General features: G+C 40.7%; 1 protein-coding gene across 20 annotated transcripts in view; it reads left to right on the forward strand.

Moving 5' to 3' along the window:
- Nucleotides 1-5,022: 5,022 nt before the first annotated feature.
- Nucleotides 5,023-27,210, forward strand: part of nrxn2a (neurexin 2a) — a 402,488-nt gene continuing 380,300 nt past the window's right edge. For 11 of the 20 annotated variants that reach the window (XM_017698732.2, XM_037545874.1, XM_017698729.2 and 8 more), the window contains exon 1: nucleotides 5,220-5,417. The gene's annotated coding sequence lies outside the window, so the exon portion shown is untranslated. Of the gene's footprint in view, nucleotides 5,041-5,218; nucleotides 5,418-5,607; nucleotides 5,812-27,210 lie in introns of those variants that run through there. The other 9 variants (XM_017698738.2, XM_037545875.1, XM_017698734.2 and 6 more) reach the window with 4 other exon arrangements.

Below are 27,210 nucleotides of genomic sequence, written 5' to 3' on the forward strand. Positions count from 1 at the left end.
TCTCTCACTCTCTGTGCATCTCTATCTCTCTCACCTTCTATAAATGTTTTGGAACACTCTAGGTACAAATGACAAATGTCACCGAGATCCTGTAAAAGGTGGCTCCTTTTTTTTGGCCCTGTGCTCCCTGCTAAGCTACAGGCTGCTGGTGTTCTAACTAGCCGCTCATGTTTTCAGTCATTACTAATAGCCCGGGGGTCAAGGCTACACACTGGGACTAGAGTAGATACCATTTATCATGCTTGTTCGAATTATTGGGTTATTACACAAAGCATTTTGCAGCTCTGCTCCTGTAGCCAACGCTTAATCTGTTTGAAGTTGACATGTTTTTCAGCATCTTCTGTTCCAAGAATTCATCATAAATGAAAGCCACTTCCAACATCTGGTATTAGTGAAGTGACAACAGAATAAAGACACCTACACTGGCTTGTTATCCAAAATTTACATACAGGCTATGGCATGTTAAGTGTGCGCTATCCCCAGTCTCAGACAATGAAAAAGCATACAGGACTGTCCCACCTTTTAGGGACAGTCTTGGTATAAGGGATTATCAGATAATATTGGACACTACAATAATCTGTTATTAATCCTGTTTCAGTTGATGCTTACCAGAGTATTGATTTAAGTCAGCCCAAATAAATTCTCTAACGATGCTAATTTGATTAAAAGAGCATAGACCTCTGAGGTCATGTCATCATTTTGGAGTTGCCGTCCTGCCCATTTTAGGAGCTCCATGTCAAAGTAGATTTTCTCTGTGAGAGAAAAGAGTGCATTTTTGAAAACAGTCGCTATCATACCCTGACGTAAACATGTGTATCACAGCCCGCACATACTTTTTTGTACACATGTTACCAGATTCTCTCTGGTCAGATTCTCTTATGTTACTTCTGTGTACTGAAGTGACATCATAAGACTGGCAACCTCAACAATACCCCACACAAACCAGCAAGCTATGTCAATGCTATGTGGTAGTCAAGTTGCTTTGGCAGTAGTAGAGTAAATTTTGAGCAGCTGTTGTTCATATATAACAGTGTTGAAGTCTAATAGTAGCATCATTTTAGTGTGCATTAGGGTTAGCTTGTAGCATGTATATAGCATTATAGCATTTTGACACTAAATGATCTCATAGTTCAGAGGACTCAATGACACTTGGGGAGAAAATGTACACAAGACAAAAATGTATCAGCTTTGGAAATGGTGGTGATAGTAGTTATGTCTGAAAACACAATTCATTTTTCTCAGAGAAAAAATCTACCTAGACATGGATTTCCTTAAATAGACCAACTATAGCCAACTACAAAATAAATCACAACTGCAGAGATCTATTTTTAAACTAAACTAAACTAAAGTAACCCTTTAAACTCTAAGGACCCATAAGTGGCTTCAGATTTATCTTCCTCATGCTTGTAACAACAAAGTAATGCAATGAAATAGTTACTGAATAATAAGCTTGAAGAGTAATTCATTTACAGTGCCCTCCACAATTATTGGCACCCCTCGTTAAGATGTGTACTTAGGCTTCTAATAATTTTCTGTTTAAGTAGTATAGGACGACAATGCAAAAAAGAGAAAAATAATCCAGCCTTTAATTCAAGTGCATGTATTCAGTAGGAAAAAAAATCCCACATTAAGAAATAAATCTTTTACATGAAATCATCTGTGCCCCTGATGTTAATACTTTGTACAACCCCCTTTTGCCAACAAGACAGCACTTCATCTTCTCCAATAACAATAATAATAATTTCACAAGATGGAAGAATACATAGAGAGAGAACTTCGACCATTCCTCTTTGCACAATCTCTTTAAATTGTCCAGACTCCTCTCCTATGCACTCTCCTCTTCAGCTCACCCCACAGGTTTTCAATTGGGTTGAGATCTGGGGACTGAGATGGCCATGGGAGGAGCTTGATTTTTGTGTCTGGTGAGCCATTTTTGTGTAGATTTGGCCACATGTTTAAGATCATTATCTTGCTGAAAGACCCAGTGACGACCTGTCTTCAGCTTTTGGGCAGAGGGCACCAGATTTTGGTATCAGATGTCCTGATATTTCAAAGAGTTCATGATGAGTTCCCAGGGCCTTTGGAAGAGAAACAGTCCCACAGCATCACCGATCCTCCCCCATACCTCACTGTGGGCATGAGGTGCTTTTCTGCATACTCATCTTTTGTGTTAAGACCCACTTAGAGTGTTTGTTGTCCAAAAGCTCTATCTTGGTCTAGTCTGACCAAAGCATACAGTCCCAGTTGAAGTCTCATTACCACTTAGTGAACTCCAGACATTTACATTTATGCTTGTAAGTAAGAAAAAGCTTTTTCCGTGCCTGCCTCCCAAACAGCTTGTTGGCATGTAGGTAGTGCCTGATGGGTGTTATGGAGACTTTGTGACCCCAAGATGCTACTCTTTGATGCAATTCTCTAACAGTGAGCTTTGGAGAACTTTTTACTTCTCTTACCATCCTCCTCACTGTGCGTGGTGGCAACATAAACCTGCATCTTCGTCCAGGCTTGTTTGCCACTGTTCCAGTTGTTTTAAACTTCTTGATGATTCCTCTGACTGTAGATATGGGCAGGTGTAGGCGAGTGGCTATTTTCTTGTAGCCATTGCCTGACTTATGAAGGTCGACACACATCTGCTTTACTTGAATGGTGTGTTCTCTTGTCTTTCCCAAGTTGAAGAGTGTCTGACTGTCACATCATATTTATACCCCAGGGAAACAGGAAGTGATGAATTACTAATGAAAGGTTCCTAGATACTCTGATCAACTTTATAAACTACAGTAGAAATGACAGAAATGCTTCAATTACATTTATTTTCTAGGAATTGTTAGGGGTGCCAATAATTGTGGAACATGTGATTTTATGAAAAAAGTAATTTTTTGTCAGGGATTTTTTTTTATTTCACTTGAGTTAAAGGTTACATTTTTCTACAATTTCCAGTGTGAGATCATGCTTCTGAAATAAAAATGTAATTTATTTTAAGGCTTTTAACACATCTTAACGAGGGGTGCCAACAATTTCTGATTCTGGATTGTTCAGTCACTATTGACTGAAGATGTCTATGTCTAAAGTTTAGAGAATTGACATGGATGTCCTGTAATACTGGAATCCACCCAGCTTGCTGTTTCATGTTTCTATTTTCATAATACAGTTTCCAATATGACCTAACACCAAATAAAAAGATCAAGACAATTTGAAAGACTGCGATTTTTATCACAGCCTTCATTAACAACACTGTTAAGTGTTAATAAAGGAAGTTTATTCAGAACAGTGATATAGAGCTTGTGAGTAGTCTGTAGATAATGTCCTGTGTGCTCGGGATAAGACAACTCTAACCACAACTAACTAGAAGCAAATGGCAGCATGCAAACCTCTAGTGACAAAGTAGTCAAAATAACAGGATTGAGGTCAGCTTTACAAAAGCGTCTTCGGAAAGAAAATCTTTTTTCTTAATTTCATACTTATATGTTGGACTGGCGACCTGTCCAGGGTGTATCCTGCCTTCTGCCCGAAGACTGCTGGGATAGGCTCCAGCACCCCCCCGCGACCCTGACGGAGAAGCGGCTTAGAAAATGGATGGATAGATACTTATATGTTACAGATGAATGGTTATTTTTCAAATAAAGAATCCATTCTTTTAAAGAATGGATTCACAATGACACTGAAGTCATATGGACAGCAGCAGATATTTGCTTAAAAATGTATATGGCTGTTGGACAGATGTTTAGATTTGGCCGAAATCTGATGTATTTATTTTACTTTAGAAAAGCCAAATATTTAAGCACTGCTGGGCTCCTGGGCTAAACTTTGTGTTTTATTCATTTTACTGCATTTGTAGCCCTCAAATAAGTGTTCTCTGTAATGCTAATCCAGGTAGATCTACTTCCAGTTTCTACATTTTATAAAAGTGTGTGTCAGCATTAATATCCCCAGATCATCATTGGTCCATTGGTGCATCCCTAAGATAAACATTCTTACACTTACACAACTTACACTTGTTTTAGACTGAGATAAGCCTCTGAAACTGTAGCCTCTAATGAGATTCAGAAAAAAACATTAGATAACAGTTGAGTTTTTTGTTATTTTAAGAAAAAATTAAGACTTTATTAAGAGATTAATTTCAGAGCTTCTTCATTTTGAGAATTGTATGTCAGAACACTTTACGCTATATTAATTGCAACATGGAGCGAGGAGGCGAATGCATACGCTGAGATAAGTGACTTTTATTAAGGGCAAATCCAGGGTCGTGGTCATGACAGTCGAGGTTCATACAGCCAGCACGGATAGATTGAGGGACAGACATGACGAAATACAACCAACCAAACAAAACAAATCCCAACTATACATACAGCACATCAAAACAGGTTTACAAACAAACAACAATTCAAACAAAGACCTGCAACCAGACAGGGGAGAACACAGGGCTTAAATACATGAGGGTAAACGAGGGACAGGCAGAAACACAGGTGGAGACAATCAGGGGTGCAGTCATGAAACAAGAGGGCGGGACTGAAAACCAAAACAAAGCACATGGACAGGACTGGGAAGTAAACACAACAGGAGCACATGGACAGGGCTGGGAGGGGCCAATTGTGACCTTAATATTTTAAAGCTAATTTTATTTTTAAGATCCCTCATAAGTTATTTTCTTAGGACAGCTTTCGTGAATCCAGCCCCTGGACTGGAATTTATAAAAATAAATATTGGTCAGAAGAGTCCAATATGAGCCATACTGCCTTTTACCTCACAGTCTTACGTGATCTAACTGACTGTCCCATATTACTGTTTAGCACAATGTCCAACTTAACTCACTGTCCTATATTAGTATATAACACACCCTGTCCCATATTACTGCCCTGTAATTCTACAGTCCCTGCTATTCCCATTACTCCCCATTAACTATACATTTAACCCCAGCAAAGAAGAGAACGGCATTCAGGAGAAGAGGACAAATGCAGCTGTGTGAAGAACATTAAGTCCAAAGGAATGGGCCCACTGTTAGGGTCTTTAATGGCTCCCCTATGCTCTGAGACCCGAGGGAAGGTAGGTGTGGGTGGTGATTCGGGTCTGATGTGGACCCGCTGTGTGTTTGGAGGTGTCGGTGCTAAAGGTGAGCAGCGTTAGCCGAATCGTGCCGCAGTTTCCTCGGGGTGATTGGTGGGCCGCTCCGCTGACCGCGCCCTCCCTCCCTCTCTGTCTCTCTCTCTCTCTCTCGCTCGCTCGCTCGCCCAGTCTCGGCTCTCGGCTCGCTGTGGCGCGTTTCGTGCTACAGGGGATGCAGGTGGAGCGGCTGGAGAAGGGGAAGTGGAGGCTGAGCGCCGCATTACGCAGCAGTGGAGAGATAGTGAACAGAAGAGGCGTTTAATACACTAAATGGTGGATGTCACTGCGCGGGACTGCCAACCCCGAAGGACGAGCAGGTGAGGGACAGGGACAGTGCGCGCGGCCGTCCAAAAACAGCCGTTTCTCTAATAGGCAGGAGACGCGCGAGCCTGGAAACCGTCAGGGTGACGCGGGTCTTCGAGCTGAGAGAGAGAGAGAGAGAGAGAGAGAGAGAGAGAGAGAGAGAGAGCTTTCTGTTTACGCGGGGCTCTCTCACTCTATCAACGCCTAGACGAAGTCCAGCGCTGCGTGTGTGGCTTATTTCTCTTATTTATCGGTGTCCGTCGTTACCCACGACAACCGCATGGCTGTAATGTAATGTGTGTGCTGTGGACTGCTGTGGAGTTACTCCGCTAGGCTGCCATGTGTTGTCTTCAACTGCGTGAGAGAAAGAGAAAGGAAAGTGCAGGCGCCGGACGAGTCGTGGTTCAGGTACACTGCTAATCTGGTCATGTAGTCTGTGTGTACGCCGGAACTGTTTACTGTTTGGCGTTTAAAGACTTTTGACGGCGCGTAGGCTAACGGACTTAGCATAAGTTCACAAAGAATAAAGGCTCAGTGTGAACGCGTGGCCTTAAATGAATTAGGGGAGACCATGTCTAGCATGATATTGTACGTTATTTTTGTATGCTGGAGACCTGTGACAGTTTAGTGGCCGAATGTATCATTTAGCTTTGATTATCATAACCCCCCGCCCAACACCCACCAGCGCTGTAGCTGTATACAATACACTTCAACTTCCTTTAACCTCATTCAGTCTCTCCAGTGATTCATTCGTCGATATGAGTCATATTTAAAACAATATTTTGGGAGCTTTCTGGCATTGACACGCTGTTGCCATGCTGAGAAATTTCCCTCTGGTTCATCTGTGCTGCAATCTCTCATCGTTTTCGTAGGTAAACTGTTAATAATACTGCAAGAAGGCTTTGAAATTCTTTTTTTTCCCCTCTTCCGCCGTGCTGAACATCTGTTGTCTTCTTTGTGGATGCCTTGTACTGAACCCATAATTAACTGCATCACCAACTGCTATGTGGCAGCCAATAGTGAAGTGCTGGAGACAATTTGATTGGGAGCTCATGTCAAATAGATTTCCTTTCTCCCCCTGTGGTACCAATGCAGCTGCTTTGCCTGAGATGGTACACCAGCTGTAAATAGGAGACTGGGGTAAATTGGTTTCATTATTTTGTCTATCTTAACGAAAGAATCCAGCGTAGTGGACTCCAGTACAGTGAATGAATCTTGGATTACAAAGGCATGTGTAATGAGCATGTGTCTGCAAGTTTTTACTTAATGTCTAATATAATATTGGTGAATCCTGTGCCTAATCTTAAAAGAGAATGAGCCCCATCATTCCGTTCCTCCGTTCCACCTATTGGCAAGGTCACTTAAACATGACACATAATGCAAATATGTTTTCATTCTCAGTGTAATGGTGATTAAATGGATTCTCGCCAGCAGGGAGTGGGGCCAGTAATGGAATTCTCTCCTTTGAACATGTTGGGAGGTCTCAGAGTTCTGTAGCATTTCCCCCACTGCACACAGAAGCCATGAAACTTTCATGAGCTCTTTAAATTGAGCTATAGACGAAAAATCAAATGCCCTTGGTATCTAAGCACAATTGATTATTCATTTGACTGCACTACGGTGTGGACGTCAAAATATCACATGCAGCCTGACCTGCGTTGCCCTCTGGGTGGCAGTGGGGTTGAGAAATGCTTCTAAACATGCATACAATATTGTGCTTGCCTCGTGGTCCCCCACAACTCTTCATGCATGTAATGTAGGCCACGGGCGTTGGCAGAAGTTAGATGTGTGGAATCTATTGAAATTATAGGGAAATTTTATTTGCATATATATGAAATGTGCCATAAGCTCTGAATTGGTTTAACTGGTACCTGGGGAATAGTGTTTAAGACAGTTTAGAAAGGGTCATTGGTCTACTCACAAGCCAGAAGCACTAGGCCTGTACAGAGTAATGCTTAATTTTTCAACAGTAACAGTAAAGCTTGTGAAGGCTGTATACCACTCGATGTTGTAGTCTGAAGAAAGCTGAATGGAGGCCTATTACTAAAGGGCTTTACCTTATCTACTGAGTGACGTAAAAACCCTTATCAAACATAAATATGCAGCTTTGTACAGCCCAACTAACACATCCCGCAACCTCCCACACAGACTTGTCATGGCTATGGACTGTAGTTTCATTAGCAAATATTAGTCTGCGTTATGTAGAAACAGTGTAATCTGTCGGACAGGAGCAAAATGTAAATAAACACCAGTTTGTACTGCACCATATTGAGAGCTGCTTAATATTACCAGATTTGTCCAGTAGTGAACTATGACCCATATTTAGTGCTGATATCATGATGCTTTAATGAGCCCATATTCTGGATGAGCGAGCACATTTAAGCCTTTGCATAGGAAGCATTTTTGTATATTTTTAGAATTGAAGCAGAGGTGTTACCATGTTTGTTTTCATGTTGAAACAGTGTAGTAAGATGGATTAACACATTGTATTTTGTATTGACTTCATTTGGAATTGAAAAACTGGCATCAGTGTAGGCATTGAAATTGTGTGGTAGTTTATAATCTACTGATAAATCAACATGTTCTAGATGAAATCAAAGCACAAACATCTCATAGTAGTTATCAAAGAAGTCTGATGTACTTTTTAGAACTGATCTGTCCTTGATGTGCCCATGGTGCATTCTTTTGTAGCAGAAGGTAGGAGAAGCTTTAGGTTGGACAAGCTTTATGTTTGCAAAAATTCCATTAGCCAAAGGAATTTACTTTGAAGTTTGGATTAACTGCATAATGTTGCGTCCGCAGTATGACTTTGTCTGCTACCGAGCTAGACTGTGTTGTAGTTAATTTATACTAGACAGGTTACAAATGACAAATGCAGCCTTGTTATTGTTAGCTTGATTACAGAACACATAACTCTCATCTGATCTATCCTAATAGTATAACTTTTCAAATGCCTGCAAGCTAAATATAATTCGAAATAAGGATGTTCTGATATGGGAATTCTGGGCAGATGCCATTATCTGACATGTTTATATGTATAAAAGTAAAAGATCTTTATTTATTTTATTTTCAGTCAAAAGCGTAGACAGGCCAGTTATTACACACTTCTATAACCTAACTATAGCTCCTCCAGTTTGCATTATAGTCCCAGTAGTTACTGAATAATAAGCCTTAGTGTGTAATAAGTCTGGGAATAAAAAGGTTAAGGACAAGTTAATCATTTTTCAGGAGATATTTTTGGGAAGACATCTGCTATAATGTACTTGCAAACGGAAAAGAAAGAAAATAAAAAGTAAAAGGAAGTTAAGGAAAAAAGATTGCTGAAAACTCATTAGAAAAATATTATTGAACAATATAGAAACAATGGGACTATGAACAACCATGCAAGACCACTAAAACTGCCACCGTTAGTTATTTAAAATATTCATCTTTGAGAGAGAGGAGAAAATCAAGCTCAACTCATGCTTCAAATTTTCATAGAAAATATTCAGTAAAATAGACAATTTTTTGCTTTTTACCCTGAAACTGTAAAATGTATGACTGACTTAATACTTGCTTTAAATAACAGAAAGGTGGTCTCTGAATTTTGCACAGTATTGTATCTGTCAGATTCATAAAATGTTGAATGTTGTCAGATGGTGATAATTTTTATAAAGTAATTATCTGCTAATACTGATATGATTCTGATATCATTGCACAGCCATAATTTGAAATTAATAATGCATTCTGAATGTAGGTGTGTAGACAGAAGCTAAGCTATATGCTACATTTTGTCATTAGGTTCAATGACATGTTGGCCAGTGTTGTAACCTAGTAACAGTGACTATGAAGGGAGGCATTTGTGGGCAGAGAATAGATGGTCAGTTATACACAGAATCATGCCACTCCACTGTCAGTTGGACTCTCCTACATATTTTTTCCCCACTGTTCACATGGTCATGCGGCATGCTTTTCAGAAGGTCTTCTCATGCATGAAATTGTGAATGGTGTTATATGGCACACCCATAACCAAAGCTGATGATGATCTTCTTCTTGTCATTATAGCTAAAGCGTGTGGTTGTAAAACTGGTCCTAGATCAGTAAAATGGAAGGAGTGGGCAAGGGATTTAGCATTATCAATAACCTCGCCTGAGTGTCAGACCTGGAACCAAATCTCATCACCCTCACTGATAAGGAATATCTCTGGCCATCATTGGCCTTCCATATCCGGAGCTGGGGAAGGGTGACGGAGGGGGAGGAGGAAGGGGGACCGAGTGGTGGCATCTTTGACAGACAGATGGTTGGCTTTTTTTTCCATCCTCTGCACATGGAGAGGGTGTAAGCAGAGCGAGTGGCTGGCGTGTGAAGGACTGTGTGAGTGAGCATGTCTTTGTTCTTTGCCCTTCACTCCTGTCCTTTGGTGTCGGTCTGTGAGGAGCTGTCATAAGGGGAAAGCCATGATGAGGGATGTTCTGACCGCTCTTCGATTGCACTGTTTAAAGGATGAGAGATGGCCCGCTTATGGAAAATTTAAGCATTATCAAATTACTGGTCTAATTAATAACCTCCCCTTTTCCCTGATTTCCTTCATGCTGTTGTTTCTGCTTATGTGTGGCTTCTGTTGGCCTTATCTAGCTTTTTAGTTTCATAACAATATCAAAAGACTGTGTTCATTTGAATGCCAAAGTTGAACAAAAGAAATCAATGCACATAATAATGAGTGTCAACATAATGACATTGCTATAATATTTTCTTCTCTATAACTAGCCGCCAGTCCATCAGCTTGCTCCTCATGCTATTATGTACAAAATGTGACCTCTTATTAGTCATGCAACAACATCATTTTAGCTTCTATTGTAATGTGTAGAGGTAGCAGCAGCGAAAACAGAAGGAAGGCAGAAACACACACACACACACACACACACACACACACACACACACACACACACACACACACTAGTGCACACACACATCGTGCCCTGTGATTCATTGCTGCTAGACTTGCTTGCGTGGGACAGCTCCCTGTGTTTCTCACTACATGCCTGTCTTCCTTTTCAGCACCACCTATATAGACAGCTCCTTGATGCAAGCACCATGCTCTCTCTCTGTTGTTGTTCTATGTCTCTCGTCCATCATAGCTTCAGCCTGGGCAGCTGATGCCATTGGGAGTAGTTAATGCATCCTTTCAGGGGGGACCCAGCCCTGCATGGCTACTGTTTTTTCGTTCAGCTGTATGGGCAGAAGGCTGGCTGTGCCTGCTGGAGCTCCGGGGCTCCACTCTCACTCCCTTCCAGCTGGTAGTGTTGCTCATTTGTTCCTGTCCTGCATTCTGCAGTAGCCGCGATAAGGGAGAGGAGTCCAGGAGAAGGCCACTATGCCGAGGGGGTGTCATGTGACCGATATTGGAGTCAGTGTGAGCTGACGGTGGTAATTACTGATGTCTCCAAAGCCACTCTGGGGGCTGGGGCTCAGGGCTCAGCTTGGCTGTGCTCACAGGCCATGCACTCACCACTACACCAGTAGCCTGAAGCTCAGAGCATGACCAGAAGAAGCTGGAGGTGGTGATGTAGCCGGCTGCTTCAGTTGCTGCATGCCTTACACATATGCGCGCAAACACACACACACACACACACACACACACACAGAGTGGTGCTTGAAAGTTTGTGAACCCTTTAGAATTTTCTATATTTCTGCATAAATATGACCTTAAACATCATCAGATTTTCAAGTCCTAAAAATAGATAAAGAGAACCCAGTTAAAAAATGACCTAAAAATATTATACTTGGTCATTTGTTTATTGAGGAAAATGATCCAATATTACATATGTGTGAGTGGCAAAAGTATGTGAACCTTTGCTTTCAGTATCTGATATGAACGCCCTGTGCAGCAATAACTGCAACTAAACTTTTCTGGTAAATGTTGATCAGTCCTGCACACCGGCTTGGAGGAATTTTAATGCATTCCTCTGTACAGAACAGCTTCAACTCTGGGATGTTGTTGGGTTTCCTCACATTAACTGCTTGCTTCAGGTCCTTCCACAACATTTTGATGGGATTAAGGTCAGGACTTTGACTTGGCCATTCCAAGACATTAACTTGATTCTTCTTCAACCATTATTTGGTAGAACGACTTGTGTGCTTAGGGTTGTTGTCTTGCTGCATGACCCACCTTCTCTTGAGATTCAGTTCATGGACAGATGTCCTGACATTTTCCTTTAGAATTCTCTGATATAATTCAGAATTCATTGTGCCATCAATGATGGTAAGCCGTCCTGGCCCAGATGCAGCAAAACAGGCCCAAACCATGATACTACCACCACCATGTTTCACAGATGGGAAAAGGTTCTTATGCAGGAATGCAGTGTTTTCCTTTCTCCAAACATAATGCTTTTCATTTAAACCAAAAAGTTATACTTTGGTCTCATCCGTCCACAAAACATTCTTCTAATAGCCTTCTGGCTTGTCCACGTGATCTTTAGCAAACTGCAGACAAACAGCAATGCTCTTTTTGGAGAGCAGTGGCTTTCTCCTTGCAACCCTGCCATGCACACCATTGTTGTTCAGTGTTCTCCTGATGGAGGACTCATGAACATTAACATTAACTGAGAGAGGCCTTTAGTTGCTTATAAGTTACCCTGGAGTCCTCTGTGACCTCGCCAACTATTACATGCCTTGCTCTTGGAGTGATCTTTGTTGGTTGACTACTCCTGGGGAGGGAAACAATGGTCTTAAATTTTCTCCATTTGTACAAAATCTGTCTGTGGATTGGTGGAGTCCAAACTCTTTGGAGATGGTTATGTAACCATTTCCAGCCTGATGAGCATCAATAACTATTTTTCTGAGGTCCTCATAAATCTCCTTTGTTCGGGCCATGATACACTTCCATAAACACATGTTGTGAAGAGCAGACTTTGTTAGTTCCATGTTCTTTAAATAAAACAGGGTGCCCACTCACATCTGACTGTCAGGAAAACATCTGACACTAATTTCACCTTCAAATTAACTGCTAATCCTACAGGTTCATATACTTTTGCCACTCACAAATATGTAATATTGGATCATTTTCCTCAATAAAGAAATGACCAAGTATAATATTTTTGTGTCATTTGTTTAACTGGTTTCTCTTTATCTACTCTTAGGACTTGTGTGAAAATCTGATGATATTTTAGGTCATATTTATGCAGAAATATAGAAAATTCTAAAGGGTTCACAAACTTTCAAGCACCACTGTGTATGTGTATATATATATATATATATATATATATATATATATATATATATATATATATAGTGGGGGGGGGGGGGGGAGTATTTAGTCAGTCACCAATTGTGCACGTTCTCCCACTTAAAAAGATGAGAGAGGCCTGTAATTGACATCATAGGTAGACCTCAACTATGAGAGACAAAATGACAAAAAAATCCAGAAAATCACATTGTCTGATTTTTAAAGAATTTATTTGCAAATAATAGTGGAAAATAAGTATTTGGTCAATAACAAAAGTTCATCTCAATACTGGCTAGGCCACTCCAGGACCTTGAAATGTGTCTTACGAAGCCACTCCTTTGTTGCCCTGGCAGTGTGTTTGGGATCATTGTCATGCTAAAAGACCCAGCCACATTTCATCGTCAATGCCCTTGCCGATGGAAGGAGGTTTGCACTCAACTCAGACATGCCCGGATATGTACTGGCTTAAGCAGGGGGACACGTCTGGCACTGCAAGATCTGAGTCCCTGGCGGTGTAGTGTGTTACTGACAGTAGCCTTTGTAACGTTGGTCCCAGCTTTCTGCAGGTCATTCACTAGGTCCCCTCGTGTGGGGCTGGGATTTCTGCTCACCGTTCTTGTGATCATTTTGACCCCATGGGCTGATCATTTTGACCCCCACTGGATCTTGTGTGGAGCCGCTGATTGAGGGAGATTAGCAGTGGTCTTGTAGTTCTTTCCATTTTCTGATTATTGCTCCCACAGTAGATTTCTTCACACCAAGTTGCTTGTCTATTGCAGATTCAGTCTTCCCAGCCTGGTGCAGGTCTACAATCTTGTTTCTGGTGTCCTTCAACAGCTCTTTGGTCTTCACCATAGTAGAGTTTGGTGTGTGACTGTTTGAGGTTGTGGGCAGGTGTCTTTTATACCGATAACGAGGTCAAACAGGTGCCATTAATACAGGTAATGAGTGGAGGACAGAGGAGCCTCTTAAAGAAGTTGTTACAGGTCTGTGACAGCCAGAAATCTTGCTTGTTTGTAGGTGACCAAATAATTATTTTACACCATTATTTGCAAATAAATTCTTTAAAAATCACACAATGTGATTTTCTGATTTTTTTCCCCTCATTTTGTCTCTCATAGTTGAGGTCTACCTATGACGTCAATTACAGGCCTCTCTCATCTTTTTAAGTGGGAGAACTTGCACAATTGGTGGCTGACTAAATACTTTTTCCCCACTATATATATATATATATATATATACACACACACACACATTCTGGTGTCCCCATTCTTGGTCCATACCAAGGTCATTCACAGAAACATGCACATATGCCCACACATACACACGTACATGCGGTACTGTTCAAAAGTCTGAAGTGACTCTTCATTTATATAATTTCCAGTCCAAACAGCCCTTAAGTATGAGTTATTCATTTTTCAGGAGATATGTCTGAGGAGATTAGAAATAAGGTAATCCATTTGCACAAGCAAAGACAAGAAAAGAAGTGAAAAGGCAGGAGTTTCCAGAACTGGAGTTCAAATATTATTAAAAGATATAGGGAAAGTAATATAGAGTCAGGTCAGCTGAACAGCACTTTTTCATCTTTGAGAGACAGGACAACATCAAGCTTGAGTCTTGCTTCAGGTCTGAAAAAAATCCACAGCTGTTTCTGTCCATCCTTCCACTGTGAGATGACAACTCAGTACTACAGGTCTGAAAGGATGTGTAGCTGTCAAGAAGCTGTTAATGAGAAAAGAGAACCTACTGGCATTTTCCGAGCAATAAACTTGCCATCCCAGAGCCTGGAATCGTGAGAATCAGAAAATGCAACCAACCTTTAACACTGAGTGTGTTTACATGTAATTAATAACCCAATAACTGCAGAAAATCAGATTTTGTCAACAATTTGATTGTGTTTATATGCACTTTAGTAATCAGATAATGGGGAAATTTGGGGTCTACATGAATCAGGCAGTAATCAGATTTCTGCTTTGCAACTGGCCATTAAACTTATAGACCATGACTGTATGTAGCATGAACTCATGCCACGACTTAAAAAAAAAAACATTGTGCCACTTTACCTGAAAATATGAATATAGGCAAAGACTGTTTAAATCCCTTATTACAAACATGTAGTTGGTTTCAGCGCTGCTCCAAAGATGTTCTGCTGCCATCTTATCTTATTTCTTGTGCTGCCATCTGTTTCGTACATGGGCAGACTGAGAAATCTGAAAGAAATCTGAATAAGAGTACACATGTGCTGAGAAATCTGATTACTGAGCTCAAATCCAGCTCTCTTTATCGGATTTCTTTATCGGATTTCTTTATTGGATTTCTAGCTCGGAGTGCTGTTTACATGACCATTTGAAACATCAGATAACTGTAGAAATCCAGTTATGATTATTGAGTGCATGTAAGCCCCCTCACTGAAATTTGGGGTGTGTGGAAAAATAACATTTGCAAAACTGAAAGCAAGTCTCCCAAAAGCTGTAATAAAGGCAAAGAATGGATGCAGTAAATACTGAAAAAATGAGAATGAGAAATTATATTCTCCTTTTGTCTGAAATTAAGTGAATAAAGGGTGGTCTGTGACTTTTGAACAATACTGTACACATTCTGGTGTCGCTCATTCTCGCTCCATACCAAGGTCGCTAAAACACAACCGTGCACACACACACACACACACACACACAGAGTGTGGCTCTTAGGGCAATGCAGGGCCCAAGAGCAGGGCAGCTTTTTAATCTGTGCTGACGCGTGACTCAGCCTCATGCCAGCCTGAGAAAAAAACGAGGGATCGCTTCTCTGGATGATGATGAGTCGGAAAAAAGGTCACCGTTGAGATGTTCAGTCTCTGTCTTTGTCACCTCCAGGGAACTTTATTTTTTCCAATTTTTCCTGCCCATTTCTTGCATTGGAGGCCTGTGAACTTTACTGGCTAACACAAATGAATAGTTTACAGGCCCTGGGCTAAAGGTTCGCATCGAAACACAACGCACGTTCGTGGTGGGTGGTGTGAGTGCGCCGATTAAGGCTACTGAAGTGCTTATCATTAGTGAGGGGCCCAGGTCAAACTCGCCAATCACCCAGGCGGTGTGTAATTCGGTAGATTACATTGTGTTGTTTAAATTACATGGTTTTGTACATAAGCAACTTGTATGGTTTACTTACTCTTGTGCTGCAGTATGACCATAAACAGTTTTGTGGCTGTTTTGGGATGAATTTTTCAGTTTATTTTGAGTGATTCCTGAGGGACTGGGTTGGAGGAGAGGGAGTGAGAAGAAGGAAGTATGTAATTAAAGGCGCTTGCTGCTCCTTCGGAATGTTTTCAGAGTGGGTAAAATGGGTAAGCAGCAACAGATAATGTAGATAATTATCTGGCATTACAGAGCCCGTCAGGATGCCAGATGCTCGCAGAGAGAGCGAGGAGGCAAGCAAAGTGACTCTCTCTCTCTCCCTGTATGGGACCTGGAAAGAAACTCTACTGCTAATAAACGCAGTGCTCAGGTCACATGAGTCGAGCTGTGGTTTTCTCTACCAGCCGTAGCTGCTCTGCTTTCTCTACAATTTGCATAGTCGAAAAGCAGATGGCCTTAACCAGGCCAGCGTACTATAGCTTTGCATATTTCATGTCCTTTTGATATTGCACAATGTCTTTCTGCAAGAAACTTCATTATTTTGTTGCCACAAGCTGATATGTGTGTGTGTGTGTGTGTGTGTGTGTGTGTGTGTGTGTGTGTGTGTGTGTGTGTGTGTGTGTGTGTGTGTTTGCGTGTCCAGCACACATGCACATACTCACAAACAAAGACACACTGGAGCCAAGCCAGATATCGAGCAGTTGTCTTGGTGGAACGTGTCCAAAAATCAATTATGCCTCAAAAATAAGAAGGAATCTTCGCTCGGAATGAAAACGCAGCACTTGTCTCTCTATAACACTCCTGTGGGATATTGGGGACGTGGACGAGTGTGTGTGCATGTTTGTGTGTGGGCCTGCGTGAATAACTCCAGCAGGGCGGAAGTGTTATCCAGTCTGAGTTCCTGCCAGCTTCAGGAGTATGTAACCTTACACTGCGGCATGCACAGCTACTGCTGATCCGCTGCCCCTGCCCAGTGACCTCTCTACACTGCACAGGGGACACAGATTAGAGACAGAGAGAGAGGAAGAGGCAGAAGAGCGAGAGGAAATGGAAGAAAAGAGAGAGAGAGAGAGAGAGAGAGAGAGAGAGAGAGAGAGAGAGAGAGAGCATGGAAAAAAGAGTAAGCAAGAAGGAAGACGAGTGGAGAGAAAAATGAAAAGGGCACAAAAAGAGAAAATAAGGGAGAAAAGTGAAAGCTAGAAAGGATATGGAGAAAGAGAAGGAGAGCTTGGAGAGAAATGGAGAGTGAGGGAGAGATGATGCAGGGAAACAGTGAGAGGAAAAAGGAGGAAGAGAGAAGACAGAAAGAGGTCAAAGAGAAAGGGAGAGACAGAGAAGAAGGGAGAAGAGAGAGAAGAGTTTAGAGAAAGAGAAAGGAAGGGTTTAGAGAGAGAGTGAGGGAGATTAGAAAGTTTGAGAAAGTTTACACTGGGGACTGGGGTTCGATCCCCTGCCTCGGCATCGCCTACCTGTTTAAAATAAGCAAATTGTAAGTCGCTCTGGATAAGAGCGCCAGCCAAAATGCCATAAATGTAAAATGTAAACGTAAATAAAAGAGGAGGAAGAAGGAAGCGAGAGAAGACAGAGAGGAAGAGGGAAGAGAGAGAAGGAGAAGAGAGAGGAAATGAGAGATGAAGATATAGTGCAGAGAGTGGAAGAGGGAGAAGGAGAAGAGAGGAAATGAGAGATGAAGATATAGTGCAGAGAGTGGAAGAGGGAGAAGGAGAAGAGAGGAAATGAGAGATGAAAATATAGTGCAGAGAGTGGAAGAGGGAGAAGTGAATGAGTGAGAAATTACGTGAGGAAAGAGGAAAAAGCTGGAGAGAAAGTGAGGGTGAGGAGAGGAAGAGGGAGAAGAGAGAAAGAAAAAGGAAGAGGGAAGAGAGAAAGAAGAGAGAGGGAGAGAAATTGAAAGAGAGAAAAGAAGAGAAAAATAAAAGAATTCAGGGTGACGATGCAGAGAGGAGAGAGAAAAGATGCAGGGGAAAAGAGAGAGGGGAAGCTGAAGAGCGAGAGAGAAAGTGAGACAACAGAGAGAGACAGGAAGAGAGAGAAGAGAGTGAGAGTGACAGAGAAAGAGATAGAGGCAGCGGGAGGACGGAGGGGCATAAAGTAGAGTTGGAGAGCGAGGTAGGAAGGAGAAAGTGGTCATGAAATAGATAGAGGGAGAGAAGTGCATTTTGTGGAGCGTTGTCGGGGACAGCCTGGCCTCGACTGTGGCAGAACAATGGTGGTGAGGTGATTAAGAAGCACTCGCTTCAGCGCCTCCTGACCGCGTCAGTCCTTCCATGGAGGCAGGAGGGCAGCAGATTTACGTCAGGCTGATGGGCGTCGGGCTGATGGCTGCTTCAGCTGTGCCGTAAATCCTGAGATGTTTAGCAGCTGTCTGCCTGTCCATCCGTCACATCGCCCAGCCACAGCCGGCTGCCAGTATGTCGACAGTGGTCACACTTGGCCAGGAATTTGCCAGGCCCCCTGCCTGTGGGCCAGTCTGCCATCACCTCTGCAACATTGCCCGACTGATGTAAACATTTTAATGCCAATAGCAATACGGATTCTAAGGAGCTGACACTATCGGCCAGTATTTTTCTGTTTGATCAAAGATGATCCGGGCTCCAGTTTTGGTTAAAATGGAACTTTACTGAATGAAACAGTTGTCAGCTGTTACACATTATATCGATGGTCATAAGGTCCTGTATTCATGAAGCAGTTCAAGGTAGCATCACATTCTTGACTGAGGTTTTCTTTTGTAACATTTAAGAGACATTATTATAGTTTTTATCAGTGTGTTCTGCTGATAAATCTGTGGAATCTTGCAGAATGATTAATTAGGCAAGGTTCACCTTCGCCTAATAAATTGCTAGCAATATAGGTTTGACATGTTTGCCATGGCAACGGTATTAACTTAATAACTGATTGAAGTTAACTTAAAAGTAAACGTGCATGTCAAAATCAAATGTTACTTTCATTACTGTTATTTACATCAGTTTTTGGTAGAACATTATAGAAACTAGACATTAAAAAGGCATGATGTAATTAGATACATCGATAGAAAATTATATAAAAAGGGTAGCGTACAACCATCTCTATGTCCAATATTGATATAAACAACTAAATCTGAAATATAAAACACTGATATAAGCTAGAGAAATGTATGTTATTTGTGAAAATGGAGTTTAAAGGGTAGACCACCATGCAGGACAAAACAAGTAGATGAAGCTGAGTGGGCACAATAGCCCATTCCTACTGAGAGTGCATTACCCACCCGTGGTGCCAGGCCTGGGCCTTGTGGGACAGATCTGGAGGTGGTTTTTGGCTGCATGTGTGAGTGTTGCAGCCTATGAAGCTGCAGTGCCTGACCACACAGAGAATCTCTCTCTCCTGGCCACCCATCTGTGTCCATTCATTTTTAGCTCCATCTATTCATTTAATAAGCTTTATTACATCAGCCTTTTTCGCCGGCTGACGCCACATTGTAAACCGCCTGCCACCGGCTGGGCATCCATCTTCGTTCCGTAATGTTAATTCGACATCGATGTATGCAAAATGACCTCCCTCTGCTAGAGTGATTGCTAGCGATTTGTCAGACTACACATGCCTAGATGTGGTCACATGACTTGCACAGATCCAATTAGTGACTTCCCTGATTATCTCTGCACTACTGCTACAAAGGCAGGCCTGTTTAGCTACCTGACAGAGAGCTGGCTAATGATACAGACTGAGACAGTTCATGTTAGTCCATTGCATACCCTCGCATGCAGTGTTCTGTGCGCTGCATTTTTGGTTTTATTTCTCTCATTTCAGGCTAAAAATACTTACTCCCTGCACTCCATACATTCTCCTTCCATTAATTAGTAACCTTAAGCACATAAGAACTTCAGATTTAGCATCACAGCTAAACAAATTAAAATCTCAACAGGGAGGAGATTTGGTGTGCACAGTGGGCTCGGGGCCCAAGTTTAGGGTCTGCAGTTTTTTCAGAAACAGTGAAAATAAACCACGCTCTCCTTCTCCCTTTGCATGCGTGATTTCTTTTTGGCATGTGTGTACTAATGTAGAAGGCTGTTACGCCTGCATGGGGGCTTTGCTGTGCCAGCTGCTGGCCTGCCCTTGGCCATATCACCAAGCTGCAGTGCTGCACCCTCACTGCCACCTCACTGCTGCATGGCTGCTGCCGCACTGCAGGGGGGGATGGAGGCTGCAACTGCTAATTCATCAGCTGAGATGTAGCACTTTAGTGCAGTTGCTGAGGTCCTGAATTACCCCTTATTATCTCTTGCTGGGTGATATATCATCTGTACTAATTTTGGTGTGACAGAATAATGTATTTATGTATATTTTTGATATTGATAAAGATTACTTAGCTGCAAAATATGTAATTCATTGGGCACTTCATATTGCATTTTTCTTTCTGTAAATGTCTGTCTGAATACCATACGTTACTGTCCAAGGGTCCCTATGATGTCATAATAAAAGAAGCACACAAAACAATCCATTAAAAAAAGTTTCTGCAGAATTAAATAATTGACATGCAAACAGAGAATTTTTACATTACATTTCTTTACAGTGGTGAGTATAAGAACCAGGACCTACAAGTGAACCTACACATGTAATTGTAAAATAGTGGTGAATGTGTTTTACTTTATAGAGCCCTGCATGTACCTTTCCACCATGAATAGCTTATTGAATTTTTGTTTCAGGCATCCAGCAGCATATGTGTTACCATTTCATGGAGCAGCTTTCTGTGAGACATGTAAAGACATGAAACTCTTATGACATCTGTGAAAAATTCTCAGTTTCAGAAAAATAGGTACTGAACTCTCCCTGGGATGGTACACATCACTTCAGTTGCAATTCTGTTGCAATTACACATTCTGTTTAAATTCTGTTATTAAGATGCATTGCATACAGTTGGACCATTGTTATACCCTGATGGTACATTTACCTGCACGTTGCCTTTTTTTTCTGAAAACCACTGTGAATGACTTTATCTTTACAATTTAATAATGTAGGGATTTGGAAAAAGTTCCATTGAACTTTATTAATGCAAACTTAAATATCTTCTGCTACAGTGAAAAAATTATACCCAGAAGATATCATAATATTGAATTTTTATCAAATTCCACCTGACAGCACCCCTGTGTATTTTGTTGTTTTCACTGCTCTAGCACACTTGATCCAACTGATCAGTTAATTAGCAGCCCATTCCGAGTTGAAGTGGGTGTATTAGAGCAGAGAAAACACAAAAATGCGCAAGGCAGGGGTGCTCCAGGACCAGGATTGCTATGCTGCGTTTTGGCTCTGAGAGGGGTTATTGCTTGGGCAAGGTCTAACACCGGTGTGTGTTTTGTTGAACGGAAGTGCACTGCATCGGTGAATGTGGTGGTTCAGAGTGTGGCTGTGTCCGCTAAGTGATATCTGATCTCCCTGAGGCTAGCGAGTGCCACTCATCTGAGCGATAATGTGCCACTCATAGATCAGATTAGCTTCACCTGAATGTTTCCAGCTGTCTGCTAATGCCCATGACCCACAACAAGATTAAAGAGATTAAGATATATTTCAGCTCGAATCAAGTGCTGAAGCAAAGACTCATCCACCGAACGGAGCCTGTAATAAGTTGCTTTGGCACTCCACTCCAAACAGCTTTGTTCTTAGTATTGTACCTTGAGGCACCTCTGTGTACTGCGTTCTTAATCTTATGTTCTCTCCCCACCGTACTGGCTGCTGATGTTGAGATGGATGGTGTGCATGACGTGCTATTGCTGCATAGCGGCAACCTGTCAGATTCCACCAGGCAGTTTAAGGGGGATGGAAAGATCTTTGTGTAGAACGATGTTGCATTTGCTGGTGGCTTCTGTTCTGATACAGGAAGCAGGCAGATTTGAAGCTAGGCGAGTTTTATCAGCTGGGGCGGATTCACTTTTCCTCATCATAGATGATATTGGCTCAGGGAGGGATTGATGTCTTCCCAAGACGGTTTTGTTGTATACAGATCTAGGAGTAACTGTGTAGCTGTTTAACTGTTAAGTATCAGTTTGTACCATACAACCCATTCAACTGGCAAAGGTTAAACTTAATGTAGCAAACATACCTTAGCAAGCTTGGAATATTACTTTCAAGACCAACTACAAAGTGCAAAAAAAGAAGCTAAAAACAAATGACAAAAAATAGTTCCATTAAAAGTTAAACTTTTAATGCATGCATGTTCATAAGCATGTTCATATTTACAGAATATAGAGAACTTTGCAGAACTTTACAGATTTGCAATCTGTCTATAGATCTTGGATAATTTTGTAAGAAATTATATAATTATAGTATTAATATTAAGCATTTTAGCAACAATTTTAGTATTGTTATTATTATTGTTGTTACAGTTATAAATTCATCAAACTTTTCATGTTGTGATGTATCATTACTATTCAAGTAATATGAAATACTGTGATATAAATTTGAGCTCATCACCCTTTCCTATTTTGACCTTCAGATGTGTTCTTTCTGCTGAGGTGGGATAAGCTTTACAGAGTGCATGCAAAAATGCCATTCACCTTAATAAGAAATTGTAGCACACTTTGCTAGTAGTCTCTATACAATGGTGTTATGCTACCAAGCTGAAGGTTTGTTGTACCTAATTGAGAGTTGGCAGCGTTTGAAAAAAACAACAAAATTACCACCATGCTAACATTAGCTTGATTATACATTAAAAAATGACACCTGATCTGTCTGATCTGTCTGATCTGTGTGACCTTTCACATGTAAAATAAATATCATTTGAAAATAAAAACATAATCTAAATATAAGTATTTAGAAAAAAAACTGAATTGTGCATTCCAATATCTCATTATGGTTAAACTGGTATTCTGCCCGTATTCTGTATAGCCAGCATCCTAGCAACAGTTGTTACAAAAGAATGCGTATATGGGTGAAGTGAGTGTAGATCCGTCATCCAGTAATGCAATTTTTGTTGTTTTGGCTCTTTAGTCCAGCACACTAGGTTTAACTGAAACAAAGAATGTGAGTTTTAAGATCAGAATGTCAGCTTAAATTTCAGTGTGTTTGCATTTATATTAGTTGGCTTATGTATGAATCATTGCCCTTTATACGTAATGTCCCATTTCAGGAGATCATAAAAATTGTGCCACTGACCAGTTACTTATAGATTGCACTATATATATGGGTGGTATGGATGATGCTGGATAATAGTCCTTCCTGAACTCTGGATACCTTTGTTGATTACATTTTTTTTCCCTTGAGGAAGAGAAAGGATGGCACTTTTGAGGACCACCATTTAAATTTGGCAATTCTCACTTCTAGCACTGAGTCTGCACTCATACCAAACCACATCCTTGCAATGCATAAGAATAAGCCAATGAATCCATTCTCCTAATACATTCAGCAGAGACATGCATGCACTTGCAAAGATAAACACAAATATACCCAAATACACATTTCACACACACAGACTCTCTTTCTTTCTATTTCTTTCTATTTCTCTCTCATTCTCCTTTACTCGCTTAGACATACTCACACGCACACATACACACACAGTAGTCAGTGTTGTTCCTGCTTTTTCATCTCTTCATGGGAGAAATATGCATGACTGATTTTGCAGAGGTGCAGCTTTTTCTGGTTCACTCATGGGACACATTCAGCACTGAAAGTATATATATATATATATATATATACACATATATATGTGTGTGTGTGTGTGTGTGTGTGTGTGTGTGTGTGTTTATATATTGTACTATGTGTACAGTACTGTTCATAAGTCAGAGACCACCCAACATTTAGTTCATTTCAAGGCAAGTTAGATGTAAGATAATCCATTTGCATAAGGAAGAGGAAAGTCAAACGTAAATAAGTAAAAAAAAAAAAAAACTTCAGTTCAAACAGAAACTTATAGATGGAATTTGGACTACTAACAACCGTGTAACATCGAGAAGACCACCATAACTGTCAGGTACACAGTACTTATAGCTTTGATCTTTAAATAATGGGAGAAAAATATGAAAAGAAGAACATCTGCATATAAATCAAAGAAACTGCTGGTGTTATCAGAAAAACTGATCAGAACAACTGAACTACTGGCCACTGCAGAGTCCAGACCTCACTATCATTGAATGTGTTTGGGATCATGAGAAGCAGAGAATGCAGCCAACTTCTAAGACTGAACTTTGGAGGTGTGGAAAAATGTCCCCACAGATTTCTTTGAAAAGCCAAAAGCAAGTCTCTTGAAAAGAAGATATAGTAGAGAGCAGATACGAAAATGCTGATATTTTAGTTACTGGGGATTTTATGTAATTTCCTGCTAAATATATATTTTCTGCTTTTCTTCCTGATGCTGAAAATAGAAATGAAATTATTGGAGTAGTGTCAGACGTTTGCACAGTATGGTATGCAGTTTAAAATGACAAAATCATTTCCTGTTACATTAATATAAATTACCATTAGCAGAAGTTTTTTCCAGAGATATGAGGTTTTGTTGCGTCAGCGGTATATATGTATGTATTATGCTAAGTCATTTTAAATTGTCCAGTGAAGACTGCGCTAATTAACTAGGAGGGGGCAGAAGAGACATACTTTCATTGCAAATAAGACTGTGATGTTTATTTACGAGAATGTTTAAATAATAAGGTATGCTAGCTCAGAAGTGGAAAGGCTGCACTTTCTGTTTTCATTACATGGGTTTCTACCCTCTAATACTACAGCTTGCAAATTCCACTCCAACCACATACATGTAAATATATATATATAGACTTTGACTAGATAGGTCAAGAAAGGCCTCATAAAACAGTCTTGGCAGGAGGGAAGCCTGTTGGCAACTTGAATAATTAGACTGGAGACCTATTTCCAAACAGATTTGCAAGTTACATGTGTTTGATTTGCTCATATTAGGTTAAATATTTTGCCCTAGCCATGAGGCTATTTCAGAAAGAAAGCTGCAGAATTTCAGTGTGCACAGGTTTCATCAATGTTACACTTCAGTAATTTATTGCATTTGTGCGTTTAACCACCCACACAGTCGTACATTCAGCATAAAGAGATCAGTCAACAAAGGAATTGTGTGTTTGTATTGTGTGCCACCACAAGTATAGACTCTGTATCAGGCTTTGATGGTTAATTGATTGTTTTCACAGCAGATGTATTTACTGGTTAACCAACCGAACCTTATCGACACGTCTGTGGTTGGGTGAAAGTGCTTAGCAATCGTTTATCACCAATCCTCATTCCATCCAAGATGGATCTGTTAATATGAGAGAAATGGAGAATGAAGCAGCAGCCTGATTGGTATGGTGGGGTAGGGTGTGGAATGAGATGCGTTGGAGCTGAAAGAAGGATGGTTAGGAGCACATACCTAATTAAACTAATTCAGCAGGCCTCGAGCTATGCCACTGGCCACCTGCACACACTTCTTCATCTTTTGCTTCCCCTCTCGGCCGCTTTCTCACTCCTCCATTGACTGACAGGCTCACTGATGTCTCTAGCAACCCCATGCAGAGAGCTGCAGTAGTCACTTTGGGATAGCTTCAGACTCCCTCTTAGGCTGGGAGAGAGAAATAGCAGGAGAGCTGTATAGCTGACTGGGGTTAATTGCTCCTCTTCCGTTTCTCTTCCTCCCCTTCTTTCTCCTCTCTTCTTGTATCATATTGTGACATCTCAAATAGTCTTGTATTGTCTTGTGACGTATTACATTGTCTCATATCACATTGTAATGTCTTATATTGCATGTTCTTGTGTTGTATTGGATAGGAGTGCGTTATATTGTTTCATCTCATATAGTATCTTATCTCATCTCATATTATCTTGTATCTTGTTGTCTCATATTGTATTGTGTAATATTGTTTTGTATTGCCTTGTGTTGTCCATATAGTTATGCACCAAAATCCTTTGACTGGAACCGAAACAAAAATTCAGGACACACTGGGCCACTAACTGAAATCAAAAACCAGGAAAAAGCTGACAATAAATGAAGTGTTTACATAAAATAAACATGGTAAAATGACTGTAGTATGCAGGTTACCATTTGTGTCACAAAATTAAACATCTTTGGTAACAGAGAACAGTGTGAATTACTTCATTTTTAGATATACTTTGCAGATGCAGCGTGCTAGCAGGAACTGATTTTTTCCTACTCGTTTTCAAGGTATCATACCTGTAATGGAGAGGGTCATGGATGTTGTAACTCCACTTGATACTTATGATACATAAACAGTGATTACAAATCCCTCATCTAGTGTGCCATGTAGAAACCAAGAAATTGTTCCACATGGCCAATATTTTCACTGTGCTCCTGCTACTTGGCGCAGAAGAGCAAAAAGAACAATGTTTTTAATCATTTTCATCACCATTCATTTTATTATTTATTAATTTTTGTTTTATTCTATCAAAATTGTCAACTGTTTTCCTCTTTTGGCCGAAAACCAAAACCATTTTTGACCATTTTAGCTGAAATATCATGGTAATTATAATTATTATCTAACCTTTTATCATGGTTTACAGTCTTAGATATTAAGAATAAAATGCTATGTGTATAAGAAGATTTTTTCAAGGAAACCCTGAGTGTTAAGGCATGTATGCCTTAAAATAATATATGTTGTTTTCTATATACAATCTATCTACATGACAAATATTCTAAATCCCTTTGCTAGTAGGTTGCCATTGTTACACTGTGATGTCATATGGTTGCACTGGATTCAGTCCTATGGAAATAGTTTTTTGCTTGGTTTGTACAACATATTTGTAGAGTGCTGGACACGTACACCATATTGAGGCTTGCATGTATTAACAGTAAGGGTTTCCTTTACTGGTAATAATATATTGCTGGTTAAGTTTGAGAAAACGTCCCTGAAGGCTCTTTGTATAATGGTACAGCAGTATTCATTTATTTTGGGAATGCTGTTTTTGGACCATTTTAATGGGTTCATGTCTGGGTTCCCCTACATTTTTTATACTGAATATTTCTGTAGACCCTCTAAATAGACTATTAGGTATGGGAGGACAACACTCTGATCTTTATCTTAAGCTGTGAAGCTCCAACCAATAATGCACGAAAATAGCTGTGCAAACATCTAATAAAGCATGGGAGCACAATGTGACAATGTAGTGGGACCCGTGAAATGCAGTGACTCTATTTCAGAGTGCCCATGAAAACATTATTGAATGTGTTGAGTATTGCAATATGCATTAGTATTGAATATTAGCAAGTGTCTATATTGTATCTGTTGTCTTGTATCGTAGTATCTCGCATTGTCTCGGGGAAGTCGTGGGCTGGAGGTTAGGGATCCAGCCTCATGACCGGAAGGTTGCCGGTTCGATCCCCAGAGCCGACAGTACATGACTGAGGTGTCCTTGGGCAAGACACCTAATCCCCAACTGCTCCCTGGGTGTTGTGGATTGGGCTGCCCACCGCTCCGGGCAAGTGTACTCACTGCCCCCTAGTGTGTGTGTGCTCACTAGTGTGTATGTGGTGTTTCACTTCACGGATGG

The sequence above is a fragment of the Pygocentrus nattereri genome, chromosome 16, assembly GCF_015220715.1.
Source record: "Pygocentrus nattereri isolate fPygNat1 chromosome 16, fPygNat1.pri, whole genome shotgun sequence".
Lineage (NCBI taxonomy): Eukaryota > Metazoa > Chordata > Actinopteri > Characiformes > Serrasalmidae > Pygocentrus > Pygocentrus nattereri.